Below are 18,790 nucleotides of genomic sequence, written 5' to 3'. Positions count from 1 at the left end.
CTGAGTATGCAGACGTATCCCAGAAGCTGTGCCATGCACGGCTATGGGATTCGCTGCCTCCCGCATGAAAAAATGCTGCAATGACGGCTGAATCGCTAAGCGGGTGATTCGGACGGCGGCAGCATTATCCCCTATGGCAGAGTTTCCCCGCGTGATTTGCTTGTGGAGAAACTCTGCGGATTCAGCCCAATTTCCGCAGCAGTGGAAACGGGCCCTTGAACAATGCAAATAGCCCTGCTTATCCTCTGCCTCTGATACATTTAGCCCTTTAACAAGCATGCAGATTGAAGTCTGACTTGATTAGCCACATACTTGCCTCAGGTGTATGCTTCACACACTATTGATGCCAGAAAGATCAGTAGGACTGCCAGCCTATTGGTATTGTTATAAACGAAAGAAATATGGCAACCACCATATGGCTCTTACCTCAGATTCCCTTTAACCTCTCTGGCGTTCTGATAATGCGCAGCCGCACGGCTGCGGCTGCGCATGGTTTTGTAAACTTAATTTTTTTTTTAATCATGCAGCTAGCCTAGCGCTAGCTACACGATACCCCCCTCCCAGCGGAACCCCACCCACCCTTCCGATCGCCGCCGGCGATGATGGCTTTCAGGAGATCTTGTTCTGAACGGGATCTCCGTCAGGGCTTCCCCCGTCGCCATAGCGACGGCCGGAATGACGTCATAAGAAGTCCCGATCCACCCCTCAGCGCTGCTTGGCACTGATTGGCCAGGCAGCGCACAGGGTCTGGGGGCGCTCGTTACGCGGCGGATAGCAACGCATCGGCGGCGATCGTCTACAACACGCAGCAAGCAAAGTGCTTGCTGCGTTTTTAAAAAAATAAAATCCGCCCACCAGGGACTGAGCGGCACCTTCTGGCGTCTCTGGACGAGCTGAGGAACACTAAGCAGGTTAAAGCTAAAGGCTAGTCAGAAAGAACAATCCATGTTGACAAAAAATTCTGTTTCTGTGTTCTTTCAAATCCCTTTTACACTAGGGCACTTTGCTGTTGCATTACCCTGCGTGCAGAAAGGGTAACATAACACAAAAAAGAAAGTATAGGGCCCGGTACACTAACCGCGTCGTGTTGCGCCAGACGTTTCTGAAGGCAACATCGTATTACCATCGTACTTCCGTGGCGACGGAAAACATGGAAGTCTATGTAAAACTGGTCTCAAGTGTACCTGTAAGAAAAGAGTTCCCCCAGGGGTACTTTCCACGGGAAAAAGCCTCTGGATCCTAAAGTGGCTTCTCCCATCCTCCACAGTAGTGGGGATCCTGCACTACGAGTCCAGAAGATCTCATCGGACTCTTGTTGGCGTGTGCGCATGCTAAGGTTACATCGTATATAGCCAGACACAATCAGGCTCAGCTATTTTTGTGAAAGCCCGAGCTGAGAGCTGCTACTGCGCAGGCAGGCAAAAGTAAATATTATTGTCCGCTTCTGCTCCGGTCTGCCAGCTCTGGATCAGGCTGGCGGAGGGAGATGGGGAAGCCTCATTAAGACCCAGAGACTTCCCCCTCCCAAGGAAAGTACCCCCAAGGGCACTTTTTTCCCCTACAGGTTTACTTTAAAAATGTTTAAGGTAAGGATCAATGTTGCACCAGTAAATAGTAAATTCAGACGAAAGCTGATTTGAAAATGGGAGTAGCCCCCTCTCCATAAAGATACACAGTAAAAAAAAAGCGTCAAGTGTATTTATTAATTTTGCAAACTTTTTCGGGACCCTCCCATTTCCTTTTTTCACTGCAGTGAGTGGAGGTTGTATTGTTGTGGTCTTACTTAACCACTTGCCGACCGCCCACTACCTATGGGCAGCAGCAAAGTGGCACGCCTAGGACCGCGTAACGCCGATCGGCGGCGGCTCCTGGGGGACTGAATTGCCGGGGATCGTGCACATAGATGCGCGTGCATCCGCCGGCATTAGGCTCCGCCCAACCATGAAGTCAACTCGCCGGCTGTTTAGTTAAGACACCAAATGCCTCAAAATGGCCTGTGAAATCCTAAAGGTACTCATTGGACGTTGAGCCCCTTAGCGCACCTAGGCTGCAAAAAAGTGTCACACATGTGGTATCGCCGTACTCAGAAGAAGTAGTATAATGTGTTTTGGGGTGTACTTTTACACATACCCATGCTGGATGGGAGAAATATCTCTGTAAATGGACAATAGTGTGTAAAAAAAACCCTAAAAATTGTGATTTACAGAGATATTTCTCCCACCCAGCATGGGTATGTGTAAAAATACACCCCAAAACACATTATACTACTTCTCCTGAGTACGGCGATACCACGTGTGACACTTATTTGCACCCTAACTGCGCTAAGGGGCCCAAAGTCCTATGAGTACCTTTAGGCTGGTTTCACAGTGGGACGGTACAGGCGCACATTAGAGCAGCCTGTAACGCACCTCACCACACAGTAATGAAAAATCAATGGGCTGTTCACAGTGCCCACGTTGCGTTACTTAGTAACGCTGCGCCATAAGACAACGTACTGTATGCAGTACTCTATAAGTGGCAGAACTGCGTTAGACTGCTTGCACATGCTCAGTAATGTTGGGGAGGAGCGGAGAGCGGCCAGGCACATGGCTAATCAATATTCACTGCACTCAGCGACGTGCAGTGTTTACTTCCTGGATCGGCCGCTCTGTGCGGCAATTGGCCGGGCGGGACCACGTGATGCCGCATGCATCCAAGAGTACGCATCACGGACGCCAGAGTGAGCTGCACAACGCGGCTCACTCTGACGTCCACATCAGAGAGCACCAGGCGTTGCGTTAGGGGCACGTTATGCGACCATAACGTCCCCTAAAACGCAACGTCCTACTGTGAAACCAGCCGTAGGATTTCACAGGTCATTTTGAGGCATTTGGTTTCTAGACTAATCCTCACGGTTTTGGGCCCCTAAAATGCCAGGGCAGTATAGGAACCCCACAAGTGACCCCATTTTAGAAAAGACACCCCAAGGTATTCCGTTAGGTGTATGGTGAGTTCATAGAAGATTTTATTTTTTGTCACAAGTTAGTGGAAAATGACACTGTGAAAAAAAAAAAAATCAATTTTCCGCTACCTTGTGACAAAAAAATCTTCTATGAACTCAAGGGGTCTAACATCTGCGTTTTTGCATGGATGAGCGGGATGGACGCCAAAAGTCCCAGGGAAAAAAAAAATCAGGATTTGACACAAAGCAGCGTTATAAAGGAATACTTAAGTCATGTAAAAAAAAATGACTTTTACTCACCTGGGGCTCCCCTCAGCCCCCTGCAGCTGAACGGTGCCCTCGCCGTGTCCCTCCGATGCGCCTGGTCTCGCCGGCGGCCACTTCCGGTTTGGCCGTCACCGGCCGACAGGCTGTGAACGCGGCTGATTATCCGCGTCCCCGGACGCAATAGCATTATAGAGGGCGCTATTGCGTCCGGGGACGCGGATAATCAGCCGCGTTCACAGCCTGTCGGCCGGTGACGGCCAAACCGGAAGTGGCCGCCGACGAGACCAGGCGCATCGGAGGGACACGGCGAGGGCACCGTTCAGCTGCAGGGGGCTGAGGGGAGCCCCAGGTGAGTAAAAGTCATTTTTTTTACATGACTTAAGTATTCCTTTAAGGGTAGAAATCACATTGAATGCTAAATTGCAGGCCTAAAGTGCTTTAAAACATCTTGCATGTGTATACATCAATCAGGGAGTGTAATTAGAGTACTGCTTCACACTGACACACCAAACGCACTGTGTAACGCACCGCAAACAGCTGTTTGTGTAGTGATGGCCGTGCTGGACTGGTGCGCACCATGGCGAGAGTGCAGGCCGTGGCGGTTTTCAAGCCCATATGGTCGCCGGGCTTTGGTAGCTCAATGATAGAACAACAGTGACTGTCCAGCTGATCAAATTTGGTCTGTCCACAATGAAGCAACGACCTTATTATCTTCTTGTATGTAGGTAGGCATAGGTAGGTGCCCCAGTATAGGTAGGTAGGCATAGGTAGGTGTCCCAGTATAGGTAGATAGGCATAGGTAGGTGCCCCAGTAGTTAGCTAGGCATAGGTAGGAGTCCCAGTATAGGTAGGTAGGCATAGGTAGGTGTCCCAGTATAGGTAGATAGGCATAGGTAGGTGCCCCAGTAGTTAGGTAGGAGTCCCAGTATAGGTAGGTAGGCATAGGTAGGTGTCCCAGTATAGGTAGATAGGCATAGGTAGGTGCCCCAGTAGTTAGCTAGGCATAGGTAGGAGTCCCAGTATAGGTAGGTAGGCATAGGTAGGTGTCCCAGTATAGGTAGCTAGGCATAGGTAGGTGCCCCAGTAGTTAGGTAGGAGTCCCAGTATAGGTAGGTAGGCATAGGTAGGTGTCCAGGTATAGGTAGATAGGCATAGGTAGGAGACCCAGTATAGGTAGGTAGACATAGGTAGGTGCCCTAGTATAGGTAAGTAGGTGCCCCAGTAGTTAGGTAGGTGTACCAGTATAGATAGTTAGGCAGGGCCTGGCTGGCACAGTAATAGCAATTACCAAGGTCCAGCTGCAACAGATAGGGCTGTATAATGCAGTGTCAGTGGGCAACACAAAAAAAAAAAAACACAGGAGAACATTAGCTCTCAGAAGAGCTGTTGAGGGGTGCTATTTTAGCAATAACAATCAGCCAGGAGCAAGCTAACAAGCCTACAAGAGCCTAACTAATCTTTCCCTATGAGAGTCTGCCAGCAGCTGTCCCTTCACTAATTAATGCAGGCACACAAGTGAGTGTAATGGCCAGCGCTGCCTGCCTTTTTATAAGGGGGGGGGGGGAGTGAATCCAGGAGAGAGTGTAGCCTAATTGGCTACAATGTGCCTGCTGACTGTGATGTAGAGGGTCAAAGTTGACCGTAATGGTGCACTATGTGGGCGAACCGAACTTCCGGAAAAGTTTGCCTTAGATGGTGAACGCGAACCACTGGAAGTTTGCCTGGAACCGTTCGGGCAATCTCTATTCAGCATTATTATTATTTTTTTTGTAATAAAACTTTTTATTAAAACACAAAATAAAACATACAAAACAACAGAGTATCAGGTGTACAGCATATTTCAGCATTGTAAAATTACATTTTTAGGAGTTATACTCATAGGACAACATATCTTCTCGGCCAGTTGTAAAGGCTATAGGAGAGTTAACATATCCAAAAATGTATAACATAACATGTACAGTAGGTCTTACAACTAACTGAGTGGTAATACTCTCTAAGGCTCAACACACACCATAAAATCTTGGTTGTTCAATCTTACCACTTTCATGTAGTATAAGAGCTTATCCAATCAATCATTCAAGGTATTTTCAATCTGTTGGCCCTTATACTACATAGATTTGGTAAATCTGTACAACCAAGATTGTATGGTGTGTGTTGAGCTTAAGGCCTAGTGCACACCAGAGCGGTTCGGCAGAGTTTCCAGATCCGATTGCGGATGTGGAAACGCTAGGGTAATGTATTTCAATGGGGTGGTGCACACCAGAGCGGGAGGCATTTTGCAGAAACGCATACTCCCGGGCTGCTGCAGATTTTGGATTGCGGCGGCATTTCTGCCTCCAATGTAAAGTATAGGAAAACCGCAAACCGCTCTGAAAAACGGCAGTTCAGAGCGGTTTTGCAGGCGTTTTTGTTACAGAAGCCGTTCAGTAACAGCTTTACTGTAACAATATAAGAAATCTACTACACCAAAAACGCTTCACAAAACCGCAAAATGCTAGCTGAAACGCTACAGAAAAAGAAAAAGCGTTTCAAAATCTGCTAGCATTTTGCGGATCTGCTAGCGGTTTTTGGTGTGCACCAGGCCTTAGAGACAGAGAAAGGGAGAGAAATAGAGTCTGGGGCGTTAGCCCCAGAGAAAGGGGAAAAAAAGAGAAGAAGGAAAAGACTGAAATTACCCTTTTCGGAAGCTATGTGGGGATAACCTCAGGTGGTGGGATGAGAAGTAGGAGTGTCCTCGGATGACAAAAAATATGAGAGGATAAGAGTGTGAATTATCGGGCAGAGTCTCACACGCCCCTCCAAGCAGGACATTGTGTAATAGGCTAGTAAAGAAGTACCGTATATAATAATTAAGAGGTAAGAAGCAATTGGGCTGCTTCAGAGTCTCTAAAGTCATATTATACTGCCCATTTGGATACAAAAGCTTCATTTCGGTCATGTGCGCTATAATATAGGTCATCCAACCTGCAAATGTTTAATTCTGAGAAAATTTGGGTCATGGTGGGTATTACTGTGCTTTTCCAGTTGCGCGCTATCAGAAGTTTAGCAGTGATAAATAATGATGTTAGGTGTTTCTTGGCCTGTGAGACTCTGCCTGGTAGTAGGTTCAACAATGCAGTTTCCCACTGCTCGCCCTCTAGCTCATGTTCAAGATCTTTATCCCATTTATTTGTGATATGCAATAATTGGCTGGTGCTATTGGCACATACCAATTCTGAGTACATCACTGAGATTTTATGCTCTGTAAGAATGGAGGGCGAGCAGCGAGATTCAAAAGCTGTCAAACCTCTGTCTTGGGTAGCAGGGAATTATAAAATGATTTAGTTTGCTCCCAGAGAAACCAGCCAACCCGAGGTCTGTCATCTGGATTGCCAACATCGCCTCCATCTTTCAGACCAGATGAATTTGTAATATGGCGAATCTGAGGCCAAAAACTACGAACACGCAGGAGATTTGGGAGCAGCGCAGGAGATTTGGGCGCAGCCGGTGCCACCATAGGCCGTAATAGGAATTACGGCTATAGCATGCACAGGGAGTAACTTTAGCGCAGTCAGACGGAGCTGAAGTTACTTTTAAAACATAATAATTCGGCTTCCAGCAATTATTTCATTCCCCACTATCCATGGCGGCCTGGAGGGGGAATAGTATTTAATATGGCCAGTGCAATGATCCGCTCAGCTGTCTGCACAGACAGACAGCTGTTTGACCATTCCTTAAGTCTGAGGGCTGCAGGTCTCTGGAAAAGATTGCAAGTTTCAGACCTGCTCTGCTGCTGAGGTATTTGCATACATTTGTCATGCAAATTGCCTAGCTGCCTCCTTTGAAGGCCTGCAGTATAAAAGCCATGTTCTCCCAGAATCCTTTGCTGGTCATCTTAATGGTTTGTTACTGCTAAACACTCCTAAGTGTCAGCCTTGCCTGTTAAAGATTATCTTAGAATAATTCTTGGGACTGTACTAGGCATTTCCTCTAGTGCAGTCGGATTGTATGATCTGTTTTGCCTGTACTGTCTTTCTGTTGCGATTGTCCTGTCGCCAGCGGCGGTCAGGAAATCGTTCTGTCTGTCTGGGGGTGCTAACCAGAGCAGCGGTTGCTACTGGTAGCCCCTTCTGTTCATCTGTCTGGATTGCATTAGCCCTAATGGTAGTGGCAGTACTTCCTTCTGTGTCTTGATTGCCTTGTCGCCAGCGGCGGTCAACAGGGAATCGTTCTGTCTGGGAGTGTAGGCCAGAGCTGCGGTTGCTACTGGCTGCTCCATCTGTCTGGATTGCATTAGCCCTAATGGTAGTGGCAGTGCTTCCTTCTGTGTCTCGATTGCCTTGTCACCAGCGGTGGTCGACAGGGAATCATTCTGTCTGTCTGGGAGTGTAGGCCAGAGCTGCGGTTGCTACTGGCTGCTCCATCTGTCTGGATCGCACTTGCCCTAGTGGTAGTGGCAGTGCCTCCTTCTGTATCTCTGCCTTAGGGATGCTAGCCAGAGCAGCGGTTGCTACTGGCAGCCCCACCTGTCTGTCTGTCTGTCTTGTCTGATACGAACGCTTACTGTAGGCTCGGTGAGGTAACCGTTTAGCAAGCGTTCTCTATTTCGTGTTTGTGTGTCATTGGTCAGTTAGGGTGGCACGCTTATCACTGGGCGCCTAACGCGCGGTGATCGTGCAGAAACGCGTTCGCTGTTGCGAATGAGTGCGGTGTTCGCGTTTAGTTAGCGTTTGTTATTTTCCTTATGATTGTGTTTGCTGTGCCTATGCTACTCTCATGCTCTGTTCTGTTCAGCCTTGTGTCACTTCTGGCAATCGCCTCTCTCTTGCGATTGCATTCCCGCTTTGTTTCTGAGAATGTGTGTTCACCGTCGCTGGGTGGCGACTAGATTGGGGAACACACATTTAGTCTGTCTCTGTGCTCTCTCTCTTGGAGGGTTATCGTGCCCTACTTTGCCTTATCCGTACAATTCCCATCTAGCATCTGTGGCCGTGCAGAGGCTGTGCTCGTCTGCACTCCACAGCTCCATCTGCTGGTGGGAATTACCCTCTACTGGTGCATTGCACCTAACCTGGGTTCTCCAAATTACACGTTTGTGGAGGATTTCCGCTGTGTCAGCGCGCATCTTGTGCGCTGACCACGGAGATAGAAACCCGCAAACGTTACAGCCGGGACTTGTGCGGCAGCAGGATCAGCCATATACCGGCTTAATCCTGAGCCCAAGTCTCCAGCGCCGTTATCTCTTGTACGCCAAAAACTAGGAGGAGTCCCACAGAAAAAGCCGGGTTGTCCAATAGTGGTGTAATGGGGCTGGGGATAGTAGATAATTTGTGGGATTTTCTGATTACATCCCATCCCCTTAGTACAGCTGAAGGGGCTAAAGCTAGTGCTTCTTTTTTTGGTCGAAGTAGAGGATGCACCCAAAGTAAAGCCCTTGGGTCACTGGCCGAAAAATAGGAATCTAGAGTAACCCATTGCTTGGACTGTCTGCTCTGGAACCAGTCCAGAATTTGTGTTAGGATAACTGCGTAAAAGTGTATGCGTATGTCAGGCAGGCTCATCCCTCCGGCCTCCTTAGGACGACTCAGAAGTTTAGCGTTGATTCGATGGGCGTTATTGTCCCAGATGAAGGAGAGAAACATTGAATGGAGTCTTTTGAGAAAAGAACTTGGAAGCCAGATCGGGAGGGCCTGCATGACATATAGCAGTTTGGGTTGAATATCCATTTTGATCACGTTGATTCTGCCTTACCAAGAGAGGTGAAGAAGCCTCCATCTCTCTAAGTACCCCCGAATTCTGGCCACAAGTGGAGCATAGTTCAACTGAAATAATTCATGCAGGTTGTTAGAGATAAAGACCCCTAGGTATTTAATTTTATTTTTTTGTCACTTAACCACTTTCTCCTTTGATACAGTATATCTACGTCAGCTGTGGCTCTCCCCAAGCCACAGCCACGTAGATATACTGACCTGCTTTCAGCCCTGTTGTGCAGGAACAGGTGCGCTTCAGAGCGCACCTCCCGGCACTAACAGCTGCAATACTAATTGGTGAAAGGGAAAATGTTCCCTTGTAGCCAATTAGTAATCCCCCCACGGATGAACGATCACCGCTGTAGCAAACAGCGGTGATCCTTCATCTCTCCCCTCGGTGGCCAGATCTGTAAAAAAAAAAAGGATTAGAAAGCAGCCTGACTCACCTTTTCCTGTTCCAGCGATCAGCCTGCAGCCCGAGCCTCCGATCGCCGCTCTGCCCACAGCCCTGTGATGCTGAATAGCCGAGTCCCGGCTTGATGACGTCATCAAGCCGGGACCCGGTAACCGGCATCACAGGGCTGCGTGCAGAGCGGCGATCGGAGGCTCGGGCTGCAGGCTGATCGCTGGAACAGGAAAAGGTGAGTCAGGCTGCTTTCTAATCCTTTTTTTTTACAGATCTGGCCACCGAGGGGGCTGCCTGGGTGGGGGGTGGGACATCTGGCTGGCCCTTATGGGGGTTGTTGAACCCCTGGTGGGGGGTAAAATGTGCAGCTGGGGGGGGGGAGGGTAAAGTAAGAGGGGATACAATTTTAATTATGTGCATAATTTTATACTGGGGGCAGATCTGGCTATAATGGTGGGGGGGGGGGGGGGCCCTAATCCAGGGTGCACCCGCTAATCCTGAGGGCGCATCTGGCTATAATGGGGGACCACTATTCCTGGGGACACATTTAGTTATAATGAGGGGCAGTAATCCTGGGGATACATCTGTCTATCTATACTGGGAGGTGCTAAACAGAGGACACATCGGGCTATACTGGGGGTGACTGATAATGGGGACACATCTGGCTATAGGGGGGGGGGTCTGATACTCGGGACACATTTTGCTATCTATACTGGGGGACAGAATTCTGGTGACATGTTTTTATCTTCTGTGGCACTTTTTATTTTTAAACTGGAATTGATAAAAACTGAGCAAAAATGCATTTTTTTCATTTCCCCCCTCTTTTTCCCATTAAAATGCATAGAAAACTTTTTTGGTCTAGGGACAAAATACCCGCCAATGAAAGTCTAGTTTGTCCTGAAAAAAACGATACCTAGATCATTTAGGTGTCGTGAGTAGGGATAAAGTTATGGCTGATTAAAAAGGGACATAGCTAAAACGTCAAAATTGCTCTGGTCAATAAGGGGAAAACAAGGTCTGGATGCGAAGTGGTTAAAGGGGAAAGAGGAAGTGAGGTCCTGTACCAACTTCTCTGATAAGGTGATGTTCAGAGCCTCCGTTTTAGAGAGGTTGATTTTGAAGTTGCTTAAGCTGCCGTATTCTGACATTTCACTGAGTATATTGGGGAAGGCTATCAGTGGGTTGGAAATATATAAAAGAAGGTTATAAGCAAATAGTGCAAGTTTGACCGATCCATCAGGCTTTGGAACTCCCTAAATGGAGGGGTTCTCTAGTAGGGCCACTGCTAAATGCTCCATGCATAGAACATAGAGCAGGGGGGACAAGGGGCACTCTTGCCTGGTTCCAATGCGACTAAGGAAGGCATCCAACAGGGTCCCGTTGACTTTAACATTGGCAGAGGGGTTACTATATAGCGCCATCACAGGCTCTATGAATTTAGGTCCGAGGCCCACTTCAGTAAGAGATCCCTCTAGGAATTGCCAATGGACCCTGTCGAATGCCTTCTCCGCGTCCACTGAAACCACACACAGAGGGCTTCCAGTAACCTGGGCCCTATTTATAATGTAAATTGTTTTTAGGGTGTTGTCCCCAGGGCCGGATTTGTACTTTCCAGAGCCCTAGGCCTGCTGTCACCAAGCGCTCCCCCCCCCCCCCCCCCCCCCCCCCAAAAAAAATGTCCAACACTGACCAGCGATCATTGGTTTGAATGGGCCCATCTCAGTTGTGCTGCTCTGCCTCCCATTCAACAAATAATTCCTGTAATTTGCGCTCCTGCCCGAATGTGCACAGCAGCCGAAAGTGTTCTGGGCTTGCATACTTGAGAAATGACGCTGATGTATGACCGGTACTTGTCAAGAATGCATAACACTGTACCGGCCTCGGTTGCTGTGCACATCTGGGCAGGAGCGAGAAATGACAGGGAGCGCGAGTGGCCAGAGCATGCACTGCTTCTTTGTCCTCTGTGCGACTGACTGCAGTCGGAGCCACAAACAGGTGGAAGGGCATTGCAATGGAGAGAAGCCCATCCAAAACAGAGAACAGATAAGTAGCAAACATCCTGTCAAGACTCACTTTGGATGTTCTGTTGTAATTACAGTGGACCTGAACTCAGAACTTCCTCTCTGCTCTAAAAGATACGCAACAACATAACCTTTCAATAAAAACATTTTTGTTACAGCTGATACAAATCCTGCAATAAATCTGCAGTGTGTCTACTTCCTGCTTTTATGGAAGCAGACATATTTTTTAGCATCCTGTGCTTTCAAATGAGCTTAGCTGTTGTGGCAGTCGGGTGACACAGTGTAGAGATCAAATTACAACTTGTGACACAGAGGAGGGGGAATTAGACAGGCTCTCTAAATACATAAATGGTACATTTCTCTGTTTTCCTTCTGTCCTGTGCAAGAGTTCAGCTCCACTTTAAAGCATCTGAATGACATATATTTATATTTGCTGAAAAATCTATGCATTTCTTTTGATTGCTGAAAGTACATATGGTGATGTGCTCTAACATATTGGCAGTATACGGGAACAACGTCTGAAGAAGGCTTATTTAAATTGCCTTTAAAACGTTTTTTTAGGGTAAATGAGGCATGTAACATCATGTTTTTTTAATGATGTGGGGACTTACAATCCCTCTCTCTCTCTCAGATGGGAAATCCGAGTTTGCTCGGATAGTGCTATTCAGATTTTAAAAAATATCCGAATTGCTATTCAAAGTTCGGATAGTGGAAAAAGTTCAGATTATCTGGGTAGTTCGGATACCCAAATATTGGATGAGCACCACTGCTCAGGTGTCATTTAAAATAACAGTTTAGCAATGAAAGGGAAGAAAACAGCATTTTTTATCCTGCAGTCTCATAGATGGTAGGAGCTGCAGGACAGAAAATGAGTCAGGAAAGAGTTAACTAAGGAAGAGAAGCGACCAGTGCTACTAGGAAAAAAAAAAAAGAAAGACCTTCATAAATTACGATTAGATAAATTAACAGCTGCTGGGGTCAAAGCTGTAAAAGAGGTGAAGAAACTGCAGAGCTCTCTGATGTTTGGGAATGCCTACATTAAAACTCAGCGGAACTTAGTTCTATCTGCTTTGTAATGTAATTCTCTGGTATTTCTCACATCGATCTGTAAGTCTATCATACAAAGAAAGGAATGGATTATCAGGAGACCGTTATGATTGATCCTGATTGTTTTAACACATCAGGAAGTGAGAGAGAGATGCAGGGATTGGGGAACTCTGGAATTCAGCTATTAGTGCAGAGCAGGGCGCTGGATGGCTGCGCTGCGGGACCAGAAGAGATGATTTACTTTGACATATGACCTCTTCTCTCTCCAAGTCATGACGCCCTTCTTATCTTATCTAATTTTAATCGCCCTAGGCCGTGGCCTTTCTGGCCTTTCCAGAAATCCGGCCCTGGTTGTCCCTTGCTTCTCTATTAGTAATAAAGCCTGTTTGGTCATTGTGAATAACGTTTGCTAGGATTGGTTTAAGTCTTTCAGGCAAAATTGCAGAAAATAATTTTAGGTCCAGATTAATAAGAGATGGGACGGTAATTAGCACATAATATGCTATCTTTGTCTGGTTTGGGGATTACTGTACAGGTGCCCATATATTAGAACGAGTATGGGCAGATTCGACCAAGAGACAAATTTATCTCTAATCGAATCTGCCCATACACTACAGGCCGATTCCCATCAGATTTCAGCATGAAAACAGGGAATCGGCTGAGCCGCCGCTGTCCGCCCCGCCGCTGCCCCCAAAATGTATAAATGTACGTAATGTAGTGCATTTATACATTACCTGTCTTATAGCAGTACGTCGCGTCCATCCATCCATCTCGCCGGGTAAGCCGCATACACGCTAGCAGTGCATAGCGTCTGACGTCAGCCGCTATGCGCCTTCGTGACGTCAGAGCGCCGCCGGTGTGTATGCGGAACCCGGAGATGGACGGAAACCGCGTGGAGGCTGACGCCGGACAGGTAATGTATGAATGCACTACACACTGCATACATTTATACATTGCAGCAGCAGGGGTTTCGTCATCTCGTCGCTTGTTCGCAATTAGGCCGCCGTACCGCCGTGCACCCGACCAACCAACCTTGGCCCGCAATTTTCCAACATGCGCGATCGACTGTGCGACCAATTTCAGTCCCAAAATTGGTCGCTTTGTCAGTCGGGCATGCACTTGGCAGCACCAATTTTCATCCAACTCGATTATAATAATCAAATTGGATGGTCGATTGGTTGGTTGGTCACCTAGTGTATGGCCCCCTTAATATGGGCATTAAAGAGTAACTGCAGGCTGCAAAAGCTAATTTAAACCTCTATTCTCCTGTGTTAAACAGTTTAGAAGGAAGCCAAAAAGGCAATACTGCAGTTAAAAATCTCTCTTACTTTAGATGTTTGCTGACAGCAAGGCTCCGTATTCCCAGGCTCCTAAGGAGGACGCAAGCCAAATAACAGATACTGCAAAGCATTCTGGGGCCCTCCCCTGGCTGCTAGTGAGGCTCAAGTTTCAACAGCATGTAACAGTCTAGCTCACAGCACTAATAAATCTCGGGCAGAGTACACTGCAGGAGTCCGCTATTGTTCCTAGCCACATGGCTAATTAATATTCACTGCACAGTAGTGTTATTCATTACCAGCGTTTGTGAGAGTGGAATCATCAGGAAGCAGGCAGGACATGACGACACATTTGGCTTCATAGGAGACAGACAAACATGGAACCTGCCATGAGCTGTCAGGAGCATCATTCTCTGCAAATACTATATAAAAATTATGTGAAGTACAAATGTGGACAGTGAAATGCATATGTAATGTAAGTACAGCCAATCTTTAGCTACTGATATATGTGTTTATTTTCTCTGAGACCTTATACCTAACAGCTCCTCTTTAAGGGCCTGTTGGGGAAATTACTGATTAGGTGAGACCGAATTAAAGGCTGAAAGCATTACTGGCGTGAGGAGAGAGCCAAATTTTTTGAAAAAGGCACCTGTGAAGCCATCCGAGCCTGGGCTTTTGCCTGGGTATGGCTGATTTGAAGCTCTCCAGCATTTCATGCAGTGTTCCCCAACCCTGTTTCTCAAGGCCCACAAACAGTACATGTTTTGTAGAAAACCACAAACATGCACAGGTGGGTTAATTAGTGTCTCAGAGTCAGCAGAGCTGATTAACTACCTCACTGTTGGTGGGCCTTGAGGACAGGGTTGGGGAACTCTGATGTAGACTAAAGTTTTGCTCCAATTCCTCTACTTGCTCTGGTGGAATGCTGGGCAATGTTGTTCTTTCAAGATAGGACTGGATCTTATTTTTAAGAGCAACAGGATTCATGTCACAGAACTTCCCCTTGATATTGTATAGGGACTCATAATATTGCTTAAAGGCATCAGCTATCTCTGAGGTTTTGTAAAGTTTTGTGCCATCAGATTTTGTGATTGTGAAGATTGATGAGTTAGCTAGTTTGGGGTGGAGATATCTGGCTAATAATTTTTACATATTTCCAGGTATTCTGTGGTTTCTTGGACAGTAACCGGATTCTATACTAGAACTATCTATGGAGCGTTCCGCACCTGTTGACTTCTTGGAGCTTCCAATCAGTCTCTGATCTTATTTTTATTTTTATTTATTTTTTCTATGACATTTTTTGTACAAGTATTACTTAATATCATCAATATCTAGTTTGGCCATTTGATGGCAGCACTTGGTTAAATAAGTTGCTGTACTATAATGTTTTGAATGAATCAACCATTGTATTAGTATTTATATAAGATGATCCTTCAGGGCCATATGTTTATGCGAAATATATCCTTTTCTTCATGGGGTATTTTATCCTGTTCTTTCTTCTACCTCTTATGCATATATTTTTCTCAATCTTTTCCGCAGTACTTCTTTATTCCTCCGGCACTACATTTCCCATAATTCCTGAGACCAGACAGAGGAAGCGGGGCGGCGTCTATTGACGCGGCTTCCGGTTCTTCGTGGTGCGCGGCCGCGCACACAATACTTAAGTATAGGGCTTCTTCTGTCTCCGCCCACATAGGTCTTTGGACAAATAAATTGCCGGATTTTTACACAGGTCCTATGCCCAGACGAAGCCGCGCATTGAAGGCGGCGAATCGCGACGGCGTTCTCGGGGCACACTCCCTCCTTGCCTGTTCCTCCTTACCCCTGGTAAGTTTTCAGCCTCTTCCTTCAGTTCACACTGCACTTTGCTCCTCATTATGAGGCTTAACTTTGCACTTTAGTTCATATTCTCATTTCCACATTTGCGGATGGCCGCTTCCTGGAACTATCCTTTCATTACACTATACTATTTTTTCTTATGCACACTGTGATTGATGTTCACACTTGAGGCTGACCTTATATTTGGGGATTTGCTTATCATCCATGCTGCAGACTACTGCCATTCACTGTGTGACTAGAGATTAGGAGTTTATATATACAGGCAGTGTGGTTTATTTATTGACTACAATTAATATTGTGATTATTATGTGCCCTTCTGTACCTTGGTTTTAGTGTTTTTTATATATTTTTATTCCCGTTTTTGTACTGAATAAAGATTGATATATTTCAATACTGTTTGAGTGGTGCGGTCTTTAGGGAACCTCTTCTTCTTTGCTAAGTGTACTCATTTTTAGTTCCTTTCTGCACACTCTGAGTTATCTACCCATATACAGGGTTGAGTGGATGGTGCTTGCCCAAATTTGTTGTTTGGAATATCTGGCTAATAAGCGTCCACATTTCCCTCCCTGTTCAAATAAGGCCCCTTTAGTCACGCATCCGATCAGAGAGAGTTTTCTCATCTAGAAGTGAAAGGAGATTATGATGGGTATTGGATAATTCTTGTTCAGCTAATGGGGAAGACTGCTTTCTAATGCTGGGCATACACTGTGAGATAATGCGCCAGTATCGAGCCAGCGGCTCGATGACGGCGTGTCACCGCTCGTCCGCGCGGATCGATTCCCGCTCATCCCCGTGGGCGCTTCCTTATCAGCGCTTCATTTTCTGCATTGTCTGCCCGAGGGGATTGAGCGCGGTATCGATCCGCCGCGGTGATCGGACACGTCTGATATTATCAATCGAGCCATCAGCGGCTCGATTGATAAGAACCATCGCGCAGTGTATGCCCAGCATTAGTTTATCGTCCAGATTGGCAACTTTGTTTAAAAGATCAGTTATTTGAGCTCCCTTCTCTTTTTTAGTCTAGTGCCATGTGAGATGAGGATACCTTGAAGAGTGCATTTGAGCACTTCTTATTTAAAGGGAACCTAAACTGAGAAGGATATGGATTTTTCCTTTTAAAATAATACCAGTTGCCTGACTCTCCTGCTGATCCTGTGTCTCTAATACTTTTAGCCACAGCCCTTCAACAAGCATGCAGATCAGGTGCTCTGACTAAAGTCAGACTGGATTAGCTGCATGCTTGTTTCAGGTGTGTGATTCAGCCAACACTGCAGCCAAAGAGATCAGCAGGACTGACAAGCAACTGTTATTGTTTAAAAGGAAACATCCATATCCCTCTCAGTTAAGGTTCCCTTTAAGGCAGGGCGCTGTTTGATCATTCCTATGGTCTTCAATGAACTGTTCTATGGCTTTTTGGACATCTAGGGTGCATGTTGGATCTTTAACCACTTAAGGACCGAGGTGATAGAGATCTACGCCCTGTTTTGATGGGCTCCTGGCTGGCAGGGCGTAGATCTCTATCACCGGCGCCGCCGCTCCCCGCCGCGATCGCGCGCACCGAACTGGCTGCACTTAGCTGTCTTATGACAGCTAAGGCTTCCGGGTATCGGCAGGAGCCGTCACTGATTGGCTCCCTGCCGTGTGATCGCTGTGAGCCAATCACAGCGATCACCCTCCGAAAGGCAACATAGTTGCCGTTCTGCCTCCCTCTCCACCTCCCTCTCCCTGTCACTGTGGATCTTGTGTGACAGGGAGAGACGCACAGCCTGCAGCCGTGACAGGCTGTGCGATTTTAGTGTAAAAATAAACTTTTTTTTATCCAGCACTCCCCCCCCCCCATGTATCCCTTGATCCCCTCCCAACCACCTATATATATGTAGATCTATACATAGATCTATCTATCTATATATATATATATATATATATATATATATATATATATATATATCTATATATATATAGATCTATATATATATATATATATATATATATATATATATATAGATCTATCTATATATATATATATAGATCTATCTATATATATATATATATATATAGATCTATCTATATATAGATCTATCTATATATATATAGATCTATCTATCTATCTATCTATCTATCTATCTATCTATCTATCTATCTATCTATATATATATATATATAGATCTATCTATATTTATATATATATATATATATATAGATCTATCTATCTAGATCTATCTATCTAGATCTATCTATCTATCTATCTATCTATCTATCTATCTATCTATCTATCTATCTATCTATATATATATATATATATATATATATATATATAGATCTATCTATCTATCTATCTATAGATCTATCTATCTATCTATAGATCTATCTATCTATCTATCTATAGATCTATCTATCTATCTATAGATCTATCTATCTATAGATCTATCTATCTATCTATCTATCTATATATATCGATATATATATATATATATATATATATATATATATATATCGATATATCTATATCTATATATATATATATATATATATATATATATATATATATATATATTTTACTGCATTGTGATTTTAACCACTTGCCGACCGCCCCTACCTAGGGGCGGCGGCAAAGAGGAGCCCGCAACGACCGCAATACGCCGATCGGCGGCGGCTCGTTGCGGACTAGCTGGCCGGGGATTGCACGCTGGATGTGCCCACCCGCGACGTCAACCCGCCAGCCAATTAGCAGCGGCGGCGGGTTGTTAACCCCCGATCTGCCGCATGTAAAGCGGATAATACGCTTTGTAATGTATACAAAGCGTATTATACAGGCTGCCTCCTGCCCTGGTGGTCCCAGTGATTGAGGGACCACCAGGGCAGGTTGCAGCCCTCCTAGTAAGTACCCAAGCACACTGATCCTGCCCCCTGATCGCCCACTGCACCCATCAGACCCCCCCTGCCCACCCCTCAGACACCTGTTTGCACCCAATCACCCCCCTAATCACCCAATAATCACTCCCTGTCACTATCTCAACGCTATTTTTTAGATTAGGTCCTAAACTGCCCCCTGGGGGCTCCTGAACACCCCCCCCCCCCACACCCTCATATCCTCCCTAGAACCTGTCACTGCTACCCATCAGATCAGGCCCTAATATGCCCCCTGCGGGCTTCTGATCACCCGGCCAAACCCTCACCCGCCCCACCGCAGTGACAGAATTTTTTTTTCTGATCACTGCTGGTACGACTTAATTGCCATGTCCAGGTCACGATTTGCGAACATT

General features: G+C 46.1%; 1 protein-coding gene across 3 annotated transcripts in view; it reads right to left on the bottom strand.

The window, feature by feature from the left end:
- The window catches only part of NCOA3 (nuclear receptor coactivator 3), a 447,618-nt gene that overhangs the window by 226,264 nt on the left and 202,564 nt on the right, over nucleotides 1-18,790 (bottom strand). The gene's annotated exons all lie outside the window — the stretch shown is intronic.

The sequence above is a fragment of the Hyperolius riggenbachi genome, chromosome 12, assembly GCF_040937935.1.
Source record: "Hyperolius riggenbachi isolate aHypRig1 chromosome 12, aHypRig1.pri, whole genome shotgun sequence".
NCBI classification, from domain to species: Eukaryota; Metazoa; Chordata; class Amphibia; order Anura; family Hyperoliidae; genus Hyperolius; species Hyperolius riggenbachi.
This window is presented reverse-complemented; position numbering and strand designations above follow the sequence as displayed.